Source organism: Nipponia nippon, unplaced genomic scaffold (assembly GCF_047370975.1).
Source record: "Nipponia nippon isolate SJK-2023a ecotype South Korea unplaced genomic scaffold, ASM4737097v1 scaffold_3, whole genome shotgun sequence".
Taxonomy (NCBI): Eukaryota; Metazoa; Chordata; class Aves; order Pelecaniformes; family Threskiornithidae; genus Nipponia; species Nipponia nippon.
The window spans coordinates 83,228,947-83,245,958 of record NW_028262347.1 but is presented as its reverse complement, the minus strand read 5'-3'; the positions used below and the strand labels follow the sequence as shown (position 1 = coordinate 83,245,958).

Genomic DNA, 17,012 nt, shown 5'->3' with positions numbered 1-17,012 from the left:
TTTTCCTTCTTAAATGGGGACATGGAATATTATTGTCAAAATGCACGCATATCTTGATTCGTTTCTGAAGTTTGTAGAATAGCAGAAGTCACAAATTTTGAAGTTTGAAATTGTGAGGGTGCATGGCAGATTGTAATGCATTTAGCATGTGATAACGAAAGCAGAGAAAAATGTCTGAGGGTTTCTTTGAGGCCGTATTGCACTTTCAGCAGCAGTTGATAATTTACAAAGAGGAATTACCCTTCCTTCTCTATTGGTAAATCTGGTGGAATAATAATGTGATGATGATAATGATTATGATGATAATAATAATGATAATAATTATAACGATGGCATTATGATTATGATTATGATTAGTCTGCTTGCTGCTAAGCTATTGTCCGCTTGTTAGTATGTTTTTAGAAACCCGCAATGAACAGGGCAAGTCACTGGAAAGCTGTTGAAAGATTCCAAAGACGCTTTACACAGGAATTTGGGTTTCTCCCAGAGTTTACAAATCCTTTCCTGTACTGTCCTTTTCACTAAATAAGTCCCACTGGAGCTGTCTGAACAAGCCGCATGAGCCAGACCCACTTGTATAAATAAAGTTGTGCAAGGTAGGAAAGTACACTTGCAGGTAGGTAGTTCCTTTTCTTGCTTTCTTCTTCAGGATCCTTAATATTGGAGACTACCAGACTCTCTTCCTTACTTTTTTTTTTTTTTAATTTTTTGCCTTGGTGAATTTTGGCTTTGCAGCAAAACCTGAAACCTCTGTAAGCAAACAGTATTGAATAAGAAAAACCTCATGCCCTACTTCCCTCTCATAGGGCATGCTCTGGGTCTCGACTGGGTCTCCCACAATGCAGTGCTTTAGTGAGTTGCTTGGTGCATCACACATTGTCCTGAAAGCCACAGGCAATAGGACTCCAGAGAGGTGGAGTGAGCGATCCATGCTGCTTGCTGGTCAGCAGGAGAGCTCTGAGAAAAACTGAAGTTTCCTACATCTCATTGTGAAGGTATGAAAGGCAATCGGTCCAGTCTCAAAAAGAAGGGTGGTCACATGGCAAGCCATGGCTTCCTGTGTCTGAGTAGAAATGTGAAAGATGATTGATATTTAACTTCATAATTACCTGTGTATCTTTAGAGAAGTCGCTTAATGTCCTTGTGATCTAGTTTACTCATCTGTAAAATGGGATAAGAACAAATCCTTTGTGAGACACACTGTTGGTCCTCTGTGAGACACACTGTACTCTGTTGGTAAATCACAGTTCCAATTTCCCTTCTCAGACCTCTCTCTTCTTGCCCATCCACTCCTAGAGTCTCTCTCAAGACTTGATGTCCCAAATCAATACCAACTCTCAGCTCTCCTTTTCCCACAACAAATCATGTCTGCTTGTCCCAGTCCAGTTTCTCCTTCACGGTGAGCTCCAATCTCCTTTCCTTATTCCTCACTCTGTCCCCATATCCAACTCTGTCTCCTTGTCCCAGTCCTTTTTTTTTGTCTCGTTCAGTCATGCTGCTTCTACTTCCCCTACTCCCTTCTTGGTCTCCTGATCACTGGTTTCTTTTCCTTCCTTCTGCTGGAGTGGCAGCCAGACCACCCCAGCTGCCCCCAAGAAAGTCTTCAGTTCCCTTCGGTGTGGATCAGGCTGGTCAGCAGAGGCAGCCACAGGGAAAGTTGGACTTCATTCCTGTTTTCCTGGTGAGACCTGAGGGGGACCTTCTGCTCCCTTGGGTCTGTGCATGCACAGACAGGTCCCAGGTGAGTGCTCTGAGGAGTTGGGACTTAGTGAGGATGGACTCTTTGAAAATGTCAACTCAAAAATCACCCTATAGATACTTTTTTTAGGCATGGCCAGGACAACCTGGCTTTTTGCCTCTTTGTTCTTACAAACAGCTAAACTATTTTTGCTAACATCTAGGAAAAAACCAAACCAACAGTTAAACCCCAGAATATCCCTCTCCACTATGGCCAAGGGTCTTGCACAGGTAATACTTGAACTTAGTAACGTGGCAAACTGATAAGCCACTGACAGCAAGTTCTTGTCTGCTAACAGCACTTACAACAACGGACATTTCTGCCTGCAGAGCAGGTAGGTATCTTAATTCTCGCTGCCCCTAGATGAGCACAGGACTTTTATGCCATGTTTCCACAGGGTGAGATTTCTTCTGGTCACCTGTGGAACCCTCCCGCTCCCTTGAGTCATCACAGCAGCATGAGGGGACGGTGCCAGCATGCACGGGATAGGGCTGAAAGGAAAAGTTAACTGTAATCTTACAGATTTGAGAAGATCAGTTCCTTATCTGGGCTAGTTTTTGTATTCTTCCCAAGCTCCAAAAACCTTGATCAGCACTGATGACATAATTTGTGCTCAGCTTTCAGTTTCTGTTGTCTCCGTGACCACCCGATTATTTGCTCTTTCTTGCTTGCAGCTGCATCTCTACACCTTCTCTGGAGGAAACAGCTGCCACTTGTCTTTTCCTGGGACAGGACGCTAGTACTTTGTGTCTCCATTTGGTCCATACTGAAGGCAATTTGCTTGACACACTGAGGTGGGTCCATCACCTTTGACAAGAGCAGAGCTGGGGCCTCCTGATCATCTTCTTTCTTTCTTTCTTCCCAGCAGGCTGTGGCATTGCTACAAAAAAGAGTAATAACAGTGAAAAAAAGGATGTGGAAGGAATGTGCTTTAGTAAAAGAAAAGCAGAATAGCTTCTAATTTTCCTGAATGAGTGGCAAAAATACCTTGTTTCTTCAAAATGATCCCATTCCTGCCACAGAGACTCACAATCACTATGTACACTGCAGTGCACACCAAAACCTTTGGGAGAAAGTATTTCTTTTCTTTTCTCTTTTTTTTTCCTAGTTCAACAGAGCTACATGATAGATGGAGTTAACTCCTTTGAGTTTTGCATGGCCTTCTTTCTAATCATCAGCCCTTTGAGAAATGTGGAGGAGGGGCCAGTTCCTTCTCAGCAGTTATGGGAAATGGAGACCGATTAAATCATAGGCTTTGCCCTGTCAGTAAAAATGTAAAAATGTCAAACATGAAAAAAAAGTATTTCCATATTGGGTGATGTGTTTTTTTTTCTCAGCTATAATTGCTCTAGCAGTATAAGAAAGCAACACAAGGTTTAGATTAGTCAAGCACATTTTTGCTCTATGTGTATAATAACAAAAAGCCCAGACCTGCCAACCCACCCCCAGGCCTTGAATTTTTGGTAGATTTTCTAGTACAGTTCCCTCTACAGTCCTTAGGGGAGTCTTCAAGGGTGGACTGATGAAGACATGCCTCTTGTACCATTTGCATTTGTACATCCTGAGCTCCACTGCAATATCCTCTGTCTGAAATTTGTTCCATTAATGTTCCATTCAGTGGGAGCAAGGACAGCCCCAATTACCCCTACCCTGGAGCAGCTCGGCTCCCCTTCATCACGGCAGTTTTTCTTGTTGGTGAAATGCTATGTTAGCAAGCTAGCCCACCGTCCTCCCTGCCACACAGCCCAAGGAGTTGCACCTCTAGTTGCAGAGGGGACGGATCCCAATCCCTTTAGTGCATTACTCACTGACTTCTTTGGTCTTGAATGTCAGAGGAAGACCCTGAACAGGGCATGACAATGTCTCTCCTCTATCCTCCAAAAAGTTCAGAGTCAGCTCTAAAGTAGTTGTTGAGGCCAGTGTGATAGGTGGATGGTGCACCATCCTAAAGGAGGCATTTGAGGTAGGCAGTAAGAATTCACCTTTGGGGGGAGAGTTTTCTTTGCAGTGGCTGTAGAAGATGACTAAAACCCCAATTTGGATGAGATGTTTAGCTTTTAGATGGCTAAAGATAGGAGAGAAATCACGTTAAGTTTGAGTTGGAAGGTGTCAGACCTTGCCAGTGGTAAGGAGCTACTTCATAAGCACAAGGATGGCAGATTCTGGAGTGGGAGGAGGGGTGAGGGTGGACTAGGTTGAAGAGACTTCAACCAGCTAGAAGAGCATTTTCCATATGTCAGACCAGAGGCTGCCAGCTTTGCTCATGCCAAACGATACCTTTCCCCGTGATTAGTCCCATTGATTTCATCGGCTCTGCTCACAGTGAGCTAGATCAGACCATCGTGCTTCAGCCCCAGGAAAGGAACCACCCACTGCTGAGCTACTGCTGGGACAGACCTGTCTCATTGCTGCTCTGGGAAGGGAGCAAACCGTGACGGGTCTGTAGCTGGCACAGCACATGCTTCCTGCTGCCAGATGCCTTGGGAAAGGAAATGAAGGATCCATCAAGTTCTCCCTTCTTCCCACTTAGGCTAAGGAAAGGGCATAGTCCGCAGAGGCTATTATTCCCCTGTGTATGAGAAGCAAGACACAGGACACGTTACGGCCCCTTACTTCTTGCATTGGCATGCTGGCCATGATCTGGCCCAAAGTGAGGTGCTACTCTGCATGAAAAAGGGGCAGAGCCTGGCTCTCAGTGGCCAGAAGGCTTTACATGGCCCAGAGCATGAGGTCAGTACAAGCCCCTTGAAGAAAGGTGTAGCCACAATGCATCCAGTGCATTTACTGGTGAACACAAAAGCCATTTACAAGAAGGAGGCGGGGGGAAAAAGAAGGAAAAGAAAAAGGCATGCGTTTATTCTCAGGGCAGAAAGAGTGTATGTGCCATCGAGCACCCACTGAAAGGCAAAGAATTGGTTTGTCACAATGCACCATTCGCTGGAGGTTTCAGATCCACTATGATATTATGGCTGACAGCTCAGAGACCTTGCCTTGACTACCAATGCAATTGGCATGGCTGGATGCTTTTGATTGAGTTTTAGCTGCTCCCCGGTAAATCTGCTGAATGATTCTGCAGGACCTGTGGGCGTGCAAAGCCCCCATATTACTCACTGACCTGCCCCTCTGGCTTGCTTGTCATGCGATTTACAATAACTAGCACTGTCCTTGTAACTCTAAGGTAAGAAGTGAAAACCCTTTCTTTTCTCCCTAATTGTTCTACTGGTTTTACAGTTACCAAGCTGTAAAGCACCTCATCACTCTTGTTAATTCTTTCTTCCTTTTGAGCTGCCAGTTAGTAATCAATTATTACCCTTGTCATTCATGCTGCAGCACAGCAGCTGGTCACAAGAAGCCTCTGTTTCATTGGGCTGGAGCCAATCAAGTCTCTCCAGCTGTCCCTTGCTGCTCTGAATCATAATGTACAGTACTTGTTGCTTTACAAGTTCCTTTACCAGACTGCTTTAAAAAAAAAAAAAAGAAAAAAAAAAGAAAATGAAATAAAGTTTTTGCTCCCAGTTCTACTCTCACAGCACCTCTGGCTGCTGAAGGTTAAAGTAAACTCCCTAATGCTGCATTTTTATGAGGGGTGGGGGGAAATACTCTACGTTAGCACAACAGATATTTTTGTCATATTCTCCATTTTATGAGATGACTGCGTTGATATAAAGACTGCTGACAGATCAAAGGTTTCACTGGTAAAATGATATGAAAAGCAGAGACATTAGCATCCATCAAGGTCCTGTTAGGATTTGCAGAACAGGGGTTCTGGGCCTCCCAAGTGAAACCTAGCAGGAAGGTCTGCGAGCCTGCATAGCAAATGAAAAGAAAACAAGAGAGGGCACACAGAATATTGGAGGAGGTAGTGACCCACAAAATAGTAGCAATTCGAGCTGCAAGGCACCCTGATTGAATTGCAGCGGAGGCAAACGCTTTCAGGCTTGCTGTTCTTGTTATGGAGTGATGCGCCGTTCAACATCGTGCTCTGAGCTATCAGCTAGGCTTTCAGATGACTTTAATTCAGAGAGGGAAACAACAGTACCATTGCTTTCCTGATTGTCTTTGTTCCCAGCTCCCACTGCTTGACTACAGGCTGCTGAGATAAGAAATCCTGCAAAAACACCCAGCCAAGATGCAACTTATTGGGGGGAAGTGGCTGGCCTAGGGGAATCGATATTATAATCCTGTAACTTACGTTCCTCTCTGTATAATTTAATCAAAAGGAAGAAACTGATTTCACAACTCTGCTACTGATGTGGGTATTTTCATTGGCTTCAGTGGAGCAAGTCACAGGAATAAAAGTTTGGAAAATATCTTTTCAATTTACTTCTTCTCCTCTCTGATGTGCCCCAAGGAACCAATTTCATGGGAGCACTAAGCAACAAATTAAAGCACGGTCTAACTCCCACTAATTACATCCTGTTACAAGAATTTGTCCCCCTAGTATTTAGGAACCCAATTAGTATTAACTATATGATGGCCACCAGTGACATTATCTGAAACTGTCTAGGTTTTATCACTGCTGCAGCTCATACCAATAAACTCACCTCTGCTAAACTGAGCACAAAAACCAGTTCTACAAGAGCACTACACATATCATACAGTGCATGTTTGCCATGGAGTTGGTAATAGCTTTCCCAAAAAGGGCATAATTATTAGGTGTAGCTGTAGAGAAGTCAAAAGAAGTGCCATGCAGTCACCCATATTTCATGGGACACGATCTACTGCTTTTGCTTCTCAGATGTTTGTGCCAAAGCGCATGGGTGGTGATGGTGCCCCAGTACTCTTCACACTGACATACAAGACCTGAAAAGGCTAACATCATGGGATACAGTGCTGTGCAGATGTAGGCTGCTTAACTTAAATAAGTTAGCATAGGTGTCAGGCCTGGTATAGACCCTAAGGCTCCATACAGGGTAGCTTTACCCTCCTCTTCAGTTTTAGCAGCTCTGTTCAGAGGACTGAATTTCTTTGATATGAAGGTTGTGTTAGACAAGGCTGAGCACTATGGTAGGTGGACAGTCTTGCAGGCTGGTTTGATTATCTCCATATGGTCTGGTATAGTGCTTTGTGGATGGCCCTTTTGAAAGGCAGTGCATTTTGTCATTGTGCACTTCAGGGGTGGAATTAATTTTTGGTAAAGGGCCAGCACCTGGGTGTGCTCTGCTGATGTCTTCCTTGTTCATGATCAGCGCTCTGCTTGGGCACAGGAGTCTGCTGATGTGTGGTGCTGTTTAACGGACTTGCAGCTGTGGAGACTCCTGACTTTCAAGGAAAAGAGGAGCTCAGGTGGAGTAAGTAAGTAGTCCCCTTCAAACAGCAAGGGTTTTCAAAGAAAGGGCCATTTCTGAAGTATGAAATGACCTCATGAAGAGGTTGCAAAAGGCCTGGTAGAAAAGAGATTTGCACAGCTGTCACATGGACCCTTTGCAAAGGGCCCAATTCTGCCCCAGTGAGTGGCCTTTTCCATGGGAATATTTGGAAGTCTGGTGCCATGAAATCCTGTAGGCACAGAGCTCACACAGATTTGCACTGACTATTGATTCTGAGGGTTTTCCAAGATTCCTGGCTTCCCAACATCCCAACAGCCTCTCCTAATAGAGCTAGTTCTCAAAATCTGTGAGGAAGAGCACATGATAAGAAAAGAGGAAGAGCTGTGTGGTTCTGGCTTTCCATATTATCTTAGAAGTACTGCTGATAAGACTCCACAACCTTGTCATTGGAGACATGCCAAGTTTGCACCAGATATTTGATTTATCTCCCCGCTATTGAACAAAAATATAATCTTCTGAAACAGACTAATCGTAAAAATATATTTTGGAGTTATTTGAACTTTGAGGGATCAAATGTAAGCATTTAGTTCTGGTTTTGATTTCTTTAAATTACAAAAATAAAACTCCTTTTAAAAGGAAAATATTAGCATTTGTTCCAATACAGAAGGTGTTTGATCTTATTAAAACACTATTTTTTAATTTTGTGTGGGTTTTGGCATGGCAACATTGTCAAAACTAGCAAGTTCCAGTGGAAAGGCTAAATTTTGATGAAATGACACCTTATGAGATAAAAATATTTTGTTGGAAAGTTTTTGCTAGCTCTGCTCAGAAGCTATAGGCCTTTGTTTCTGGCTTTTGTATAGATATCTTGCAGGTCTGTGGGAAGACACTCGTGGGAGAACTGAGAAAAAACTTTGGTGCTGCAGCACTCACCAATACAAAGCACAAGACTTAAGGAGTCTGAACAGCAGAGTGGGATCTGCAAAACTCAAGGTAGCCATTTGTATGTGCTGATATGCCAGTGGTCTCAGCACAGCAATTCTGCAGCTACTTTTTCTTTTCCCAAGGCTGAGCTGGCAATTTGCTGTCTCTAGAGCCAGGGACACTGGTACAGAGATGACACCACTCTCTCTCTTCCCCTTTCCTGCATTGTGTGGAGTGGGGCTTCTACCACCAGGTAGAAGAATTTGGTTTACCCTCTTCCACTTATGGACACTAATACTTGGTCACCATGTTCACTGTACTACTTTCCCCACTGGTACATCTGATGAGTGCACCTGTCCTTATAATGTCACTATAATCTCTTCCTGCTTTGTCTCAGACACCCCAAATGAAGTTCAAGCCTCTCAGATCATAGTACACATACTGAAATGGCCCATGATAATTCACTCCGTATCGCTCAAGCAACTCAAATCCTGCTGCAGCAATGAGAAGCTGTAAAAAACCCTCCAGGAGGATGCATAGTAAGTAAGAAGTGTTGCAGGAGTTTGGAACTTGCCTTTAGCTTCAAGATGCGAGGATCTAAAAGAAAATCTTCTCAAAAAAGCTGATACTGCTATTGTTGCCACTGAGGTCAGCACCTGAGCAAGCTGAATAGGAGGTGACTCATTGCTGGAACATCCATTTCAGCCTTCTGCCTATGAGAAAGAAAAAAATATCATCATAGGAGGTCCATCACCTTGCATTGTGTTTAGTATTCTCCCACTGCTGCGTGCTTGTGCACATACACATTTGTTTAATGGCCACTTTAACTGAACAGTATCAGCCGTGGTGACCTTCATCTTCCTGTGCAGCAGAAACTTCCATAGTGAAATGTAAAAAGTATTTTGTAAATATTATAGAATATGGATCTAAATATATCACATGTTCATTTAGTATTATATGAATGAGCATTAGCATGTCTACTGGAAAAAAAAAACATTGCATGGTTCTTGGGTTGCAGAGAAGAGGAGAAGAAAACTGTGAGGCACCCTTTACAGACCACCTCCTGTGCAGATCAGTGGAGAAGACTAAAAATTTTCTTTGCTTTTGCTGTCCCATAAGATGAGCTTCAGATGTAGGTCACACTCTTATTATTTCGGGATCTGCAGCACACTAGGGTCATTGTATCAGACGTTTTGTGCCTCCCTGGAATACCTCTATCCCAAGCTACCTGGTACCAGCAGAGTCACAGCATGTAATGGAAAAACCTTCCAGGAGCCAATGAAAGAGAAGTGTATATGATTTGCAGAATAAGTCTTACACAATTCTATATTTCTCTGGAAATCCAAGTCAGGATTCAGCTCACCTACCGTTAAGTGTCCAGGTGAGACTAGACACCTGAGGTATAGCTGGCTAAAGGCAACAGTAGGAATGGCAGTTGTCTTGCCTGTCTCTAGGCATCTCCATCTGAGCTAGCTGTGTAGGCTCCATGTTTCCCTCAATGGAGGGAAACATGGGCTCCTAGAAGGTTTTAGTGTTCTGATCTCTCTTAGATGCCCTTGTTCTGAAAGAAAAAAATTATATCTTCATCATTCAGCTCATCTGAAACTATATGTCTCTGGATGCAGTTTGACATTATGATGAACCTAGCTTTAGGACTTGTAACATCAGATCACAAACACCACCTCCACGGGACACAAAGATAAACATTGTGTCATCTCACCTTGTTGGTCCAAGTGCCTTAGAAGTTGTGGAGAGGTTAATCCTGTACCAGCAGGGCTTATGCCATATCAGGTATTGTGTGTTGTTGCTGTCTAGCTTTGTGCTAGATCATGTGTATGTGATGAATCCAGATCAAGACTAAAGGCAAGAAGCTTCTTAAAGCAGTGATCACACCAGGAATAGCAATACTAAACCTGATGTTAGATTTTTATTATTTTTCGAAGTAACTCCACAGTTTTAATGTTACAGTTCAAATTCTGCTCTTTGTTTGGCACTTACTTTGCTGGTACCCGGTGCACATCACAGGTATGACTGCTGAGAGAGAGAGAAAATTTTGTGAGACGCTCCTGAAAATATACTTTCATATCCAGAATTTTCTTCTATTTAGTGTAATTCATTTAGCAATACCTTCTGCTTTCTTCAACTAATATCCACACCATTTTTTTTTTAAATCTCAATTTCCCGTAATTTTGCCCTCCCCTCTCTTCCCCCGGAATCAGAGGTTTGTGGTTAATAGCTTCCTGAATACACAAGCTGCCTCATACACTTTGCAATTTAAAGAGAACATCCCACTGAAATAAAATTTCGGTCTAACAAAAACACAAAACAAACTACAGAATAGGGCAATATCCAGATGTGGGATACTGGACTAAATTCTTCTCTTCTTTGGACTTTGTACTGTGGAAATCAGGGTGCTGAAGGGTGATCATGGGAAAAGTGCTACTGGCTTTTCTCGTCATAATAAGCTAGTCTTTTCAATATAGTCTGGTCGCTCATTCACTTTATAGCTACAGTTTTCTATTCAGTTTGATCAGCCACTTGGAATTCCCAAGTGTCAGCTGCACAGTTTAAAAACTGCTTTCCAAAGGATAATTATGCAGATCTATTTTTAGATTCTTAAGTACCTGCTTTTAGAAGCAGAAGTGTGGATTTAGGCACCCATCTTAAAAATGCAGCCCACAGCAGTGCATTATCATCCTGACTCCAAACTTGGGCACTGAACTAGAAGCATGACACTGTGCACTTGCCCTGTGTCAGTGTCTCTCCATGGCTTACTTACTGCCAAAGAGACAAGAGCTTACACACTTCCATAAGAAAATGTCTCCACAACAGCTAGCAGGAGGTAATACCAACCTTCAAAGTGATGGTGGTGGTTTGGTGAGAAATCTACCCCGCTGCCTTCAATTTTCCATCTCGCCTTGGGCTGTAGTCCATGTTTACTAGACAAACCCTTGGGAAATTAGGTTGGTACTAATTAGAAGTACTTTGGGTTTACCAGATCCTCCTGCATTAACTGCAAGCACCAGGCAAACCTACAAGGAACAGAGTGAAGCCCCTTGTAAGAAATGCCCGTGTCTGGGATTTGATTAGAGCTTTGGAGCATTTTGTAACTCTTAGAAGAAAACAAGATGCCAATTTGAGGGCATCCCTGGCCTCTGTTCATAGCCTTAGTTGTTTTCTAGGATTTTCCCCAGATAGGAGTGACTCATTTTCATTAGGGTCTTCAGAGTGAGTTCTCGTTGAGGCTTTCCTCAGCTGTAGAAATCTACAGGTCATGCATCTAGGGTCATCTCATATCTTAAAGGTTATCATTCACAGTTAAGCTTTAGGTCTGCTGGACACAAGTGAATCTCTCTGAAGCTAGCTACACCTTTTCTGTACCCTACTCAATTCACTTGTGAATCTTTTCTCCACCTTCACCCATTCACCTAAGACTGCTGTTCCCAACTCTTGTGGTCACTCAGCTCAAAAGCAGAATGGATCCTCCTGCCACCTCCTTCATGGCCTTCTATCATTCCATGATCCTTTTTGTGCACCTTTCTTTGCAAATTCTTTGGAGGTTGCATAGTTGTCTTGCTGTTCACATTTTCAAGACTATTATAATACTTCATAGCTCTTCTATGGTGAGTTGTGTTCAATGTCTATAACATTCTTTCAAAACTCATGACTCCTATCTTTCCGGAGAGATAAAGCATGTCCTATTGATTTTATACATGGCATACTTGGTTGGCATTTTGAGCTTTTTAAAGGGAATTTTGCTCCTTAATCTTCCCTCCTTTTCGGGGTATCATTTTGTGTGGCTCCTGCCAAGATGGAAGGCAAACTAATCACTAAACAGCAAGATAGTGCATGCTTCTTTCAGATACATTTACTGACATTTCTAGAGAAAGACCTTAATTTCATTAGTCCTGGAAGCATCCTTACCTATAATGTTCCCTTTAAAGGCATTCTCATCGTTTAACTGGTCTCACTATTGGACCAATAGTTGCCCAGGCAGTGTTTGGTTCAACAGACATTTAAAACCAGCTATCACTGCTGCCTAAAGAAACAGTCCCACTCTTACTCTATGTCTGCTGGCTACTCTTGTTCTGTGTCCTTGTTCTGAGTCTGAATGGGAAGCAGATCTGGCCAGAAACCAACCCATTAAAGAAAAAGAATGTTATTTTTCAGCCCTTTCAGTTCCCCAGGCCATTTCACCTGGCTGCAGAAAGACCCATGCTGTCAGAAGGGAGGAGTGGTACAGGAGATCAGATCTGTTACTTTCAGTGCTGTCTTCTGTCACCCTGAAGTATTTGTTGGACTGCAACTTAAGGGAAAATATTTGTAAAAATACTTCTCATCTCATTGCTTTTCTGTGCTCCCCTGTCTTTCTAGTTGCTGTGTCTAGTGCTTTAGCATGATAGCTCTCTGGGGCAGGGACCATCTTTTCGTTGTGTGACTGTACAGGGACTAGCACAACAGTATCATTGTCCTTGGGGCTCCTAGATACTAATGCAGCAGCAATAATCACAGTAATGCAAAGGCTGTACAGGTCAGTGGGCTGTTAGGTTAAAGCAGATTGACCTCCATGCTGTTTCCAACTTTGTCTCCAGCTGCCTGAGGGAAGTCACGTCACCTGTCTGTGTTGGTACTGTAGCTGTAAGCTCTTCGGGGCAGGGACTGGTTCATGCCATAGGTAGTATAACCTATTGTATGTTAAGTATAACCTAGTTCACAACCTTGCTTGTAAAGTATCTTTAGGTTGTTCCATTCTGGTATCCAACAGTTCAGACAAGTCAGTGAGTGCGCTTGGCCCAGCTGCTGCCTTGAGTGAGACACTTCCTTTGTTTTTCCCGACCATAACCACTTTCCAGATATTTGTACATGTTGACCACATTGCTCTCGGCTGCAAGATTTGGGGCTGCACAGATTTATCCTGTGGCTAAGATAATTTTACTTCATGTACAATAGTTTCTGGTCCAGATTTGAGGGGCTCCATTTAAGAGTTTTGCAGCTGGTGAATCATGTAAGAACAATCCTTTGCTTCTAGACTGGAAACCTCTCTTTCTCTCTCCAAATGTGTCTTGATATTTTAGCCTAATAGCTCCTATTATTAATAAAGACCCATCAGAGATTTTAATCTGAACCCCAAACATATATACTCATTAGACCTCCATAGCAATGTTCTCTGATAGAACCATTGCTTCCTTTGGAGGACATTTTTCTCAACTCAGAAAACGTGTGCAAGTCTTATCCTCCAAACCACAATTGACACTCAGGTGGCAGCTATAACTGGATGATTTTTAGTTTGTTTAATTATTTTGCATCCTGTATTTGTTGGATATCATAATGGTTGAAGATGTGGTCAAAACATCAATACAACAGTAGCGCTCTTTCTGCACTGGTGGAAGCCTGGTGAAATTCCCACCGCAGCGGTAGATTTCTGGTTCCCTGCTGGAAGAGTTTGCAAATTGCACAAATTCTCACGCTGCTTGGTTATTTCAAATCTGATGTTGCTTTGGTGTGTTTTTCCTATGGCATCCCCTAATTCGGACACTGCAGAACCAGATGTTTCCTTTTATGTCGCTACCGATCACAGGAAAGAAAAAACAAAACTAATGTGCAAAAAATTTGGCAAGTGACAGCTTGAGTGCAGAATTTTGTAATGCTGAGCCTGTGAGCCTCATATTAAACTAGTTCCAAAACAGGATGTTGCAGTGCATGTCTAATATCCCTTTTCTACCACACCCCAGAATAATTTCTGTTGCTATCTGAGCTATGAATTGCGTTAAAAAGCAGCAACCAAAACTTACAAAGAAAGACTGTATCTACTTCAACAAGCAGCAGGCACAGGTTTCATCCATTTTACTATAAGAGATGGACAGGAAGGTGTTCCACTTTGAGACACTGTGCAGCGAGAGCCCCCCCTCCCCATGCCCTGACAGTTGTGTTACTACAGCGACAGAAACAATCATCCTGTTTGTTAGTCATATCCAAAACTAGCAGACTTGTATAGTGGATCTAGCCTTTGCTAATTGCTGGTCCTGTAATCTAAATAGAGCCAGGATAAAAATCAGATCTTAATCTGGTCAGTCATATGCCAATTCATGCTATCCTTGATTATCAGTGTTTTCTCTCCATGAGTGAATATGCCACAGTTCATTCTGCAACAATCTCAGACAGTCTCAATTTTGGGATATAGTTATCAGCAAAGTTTTGAGGGGTTTATTAACATTGTCTCTTGATCTGTGGGATGCCTCAATTTGTGTAGCCTGGGGAAAAGCACTTAAAAAAACCTCCATAGTTTGCACTTTTTCTAACAACAGGCTGCTATTTATTATTGGCAAGAACAGAGCAAGGGCTTTAGAATTTAAGCAAAAAAGACCTCTGGCAATGAGGAAATGAGCCTAGACATTTTTCATGAATGGGGCAGAGCTGCTTAACTCTGACTGGCTTGTTTTCTTTTCTTCCTATTCACATCACTCAAGTCCCACCTTCCTGCCTTAAAAGGCATCTCGTTCCCTGGCAGCAAGACAAGTATCTGTTTGATGTCAGCACCCTTTTATTTGCTTAAAAGCATCTTTTTTTCAAGCCAGTAAATTGAAAATGACTACCGCGTCGAGAACTAGCCAATTTCCAGCACTCTCTGCAGAACTGGTCTGCTTTCACATTTGAGAGATATCATTAATTTTCTAATGAATAATGAGATCAGAGAGCTTGCATGCTGTATTATGTGTAGGAAAATGCTTATGTAAATCAGTATGGCTGTGGTAGCTTCCCAGGGGAACTTTAAAGCTTATCATATCATTAAATCTGATAACAATTCATTTTTTTAAAGTAATGCAAGGAAAAAAAAAAAAAGGTCTATTCACTGCCTGTTTGTAATAATATATTTATAATATGAAAGAGAAAGGAAGGCTGCTAGATCATATATGAGAAAATGCAACCAGAAATTCCTTAGGCTTTGCAAGCTGCATTCGGTATTGAGGGAAAAAGCAGCCCATATATTTACATAGCTGAACCTTGTGAAACACATTGAATGCAATGAAAACATTGTCATAGTCCAATGTTAGCGTTCAATGTGGATTTCACTTTTGCAGGCTCCCTGCAGCAGATTCCAAAGCTGTTCTAGCACATCCCTTCCAGTGACCTTAGAGGCACCTTCCTCATATTCCCCTTCTTCCTTCTCATGTTAAATGACGAGCTCAATGAAATTAAAGGAAAATGTCCACCTTCCTTTTGACTTGGTTTTAGCATCTTAATGACAGGGATGCTTTTGATTTGTACCAGGGCTAAAGACATCAGTATACCTTTTTTCCAGTGGGACCGAGAGCTGCTCCATGGATTCTAGTCATCATGTTTACCACCTAGACAACTTTTAATTAATCTTCCTATTTCCTTCCTCCCCTGCCTGTGCTGAACATAAACAACATTTAATTTGCCAGTACTGTTAACTCTGCAAGTTAGAGTGTATATTGTGCTAGCATCACCAGTTCCTCCACAAAGTTAAAAGTCTCAAACGTCACTTTTCTTTTCTTGGGTTGAACTCATACAGAAATATGTCTATTCTCATGCTCAGTGCTCAGGTGCCTCAGACAGCCCTGCCAGGGGCTCAGGTAGCCCTGCTTCTCTGGATCTGTGGGGAGAGGTGTCTCATGGGATGGTAGCCCCATGTGTTACCTAGCAGAGAAAGGTAGTGGTTGGGGTAATTGTGGCTGCCTGCAAATATGCTGCTGAAAAAAACCCACTCCTGGAGTTTTAAAGAGGGCCTGTGGAAGACAGATGTAGGAGCTTGGTGCTTAACAGCCCTTTACACCTTTTAGAGTATCCTTCGTTATACTTCTTTGTCAATGTATAGTCATAAAATTCCCCCCTAACATAGTGCAGTTGCTGCATCCCCTCCCATCCCCTATTCATAAGGTCATAGCTGACCCTTAGGAGATGAGACGTTCTTACCGCTGTATTGATGTTGGATAATCAGCCATGACTCATTGAATAATGACTAACAGTATTTTGCACTTGGTAGCTCTTTCTCCCCTGAATCTTACAGCATTTTGCAAAAAGGAGTTGCTACTTCCTGGGAATGCAAAGATGGATTTAGGAGGAGGCGCTCTCATTAACCCAACCTGATGTGACACAATCCTCTTGCTTCACATGGTGGAGGATTGCAGTGACCTCCACCATCCACCCATGAGAAGCCCCAAGTGAGTATCACTGAGCATTGAGGGAGCACAGGGTAGGTAGGTCTGTGCTGATAGGAAGACAGGAGATTCCTCTTTTTATCCTAGACTGTTCCCTTTTCCATGCTAAATATTAGCTACATGCTTTTCCACATTTGTTAGAAAGGAGGGAAGAATGCATCTGTTCCTCAGGGATGATGAACTGAAATTGGCCCTGATTCAGGGAAAAAAAAGTCTATTCAGCACAGCACTTAAACTGAGACATAAGTGCCAGCCTGAATAGGGACAGAGTTAAGCCTCTGTTTAAATGCTTTCCTGGACAGGGGTCATTAGCACTAGCTCTCTCACTGAACAATGGATTATTACTAATGGAAGCAGCTAGCATTCAGATAGGCATCCAAACTTTTTGGCGCTTTCTTTAACTTAACTATTTTCTGTTGCTACTTGCAGGCCAGTTGGCTGCTGCACACTTACAGATCCGAAGAAGAGAAGGCTTCCAGCAATCTGCCAAGAGAGCCATTCAACTCTGAAGTGCTGGTTTGGAGGGCAATGGCATGAGGTGGAGATTCGAAAGCGGTGTGAGGCAGGTGGAGACTCCCTTTGAACTCAAGGAGTAATGAACACCTTTTTCTATTGAAAACTTGCTCAAATGATTATCAAGAAGCAATACTGAGAAAAATTACAAAATGACACAAATAAACATTTTTGCTGATTTCAAAATAAATTTTCTCAATGCCTTATCAGAAAACCGAGCAGGTTTTGTTCTGTGATCAACATAAATATTTGAATGTTGCCTGTCAAACTGTGAATAAAATGGATTTATTCATAAAAATACACAGTTTTACAGAACATATGGATTCATTCAAAACTCTTTTTAAACACTTTTCCGCTCCCCAGTATAAAATTTTGGATGTATTCTTC

At 42.5% G+C, this 17,012-nt stretch overlaps 1 long non-coding RNA gene across 2 annotated transcripts in view; it reads left to right on the top strand.

The window, feature by feature from the left end:
• LOC148054727 (uncharacterized) overlaps nt 1-16,776 on the top strand; it is a 51,882-nt gene extending 35,106 nt beyond the window's left edge. The window contains exons 4-5 of one of the 2 annotated variants that reach the window (XR_015706881.1): nt 15,962-16,115; nt 16,542-16,776. This is a non-coding gene — a long non-coding RNA (uncharacterized LOC148054727). Of the gene's footprint in view, nt 1-15,937; nt 16,116-16,541 lie in introns of both variants that reach the window. The other variant, XR_015706880.1, reaches the window with a different exon arrangement.
• Nucleotides 16,777-17,012: the final 236 nt, after the last annotated feature.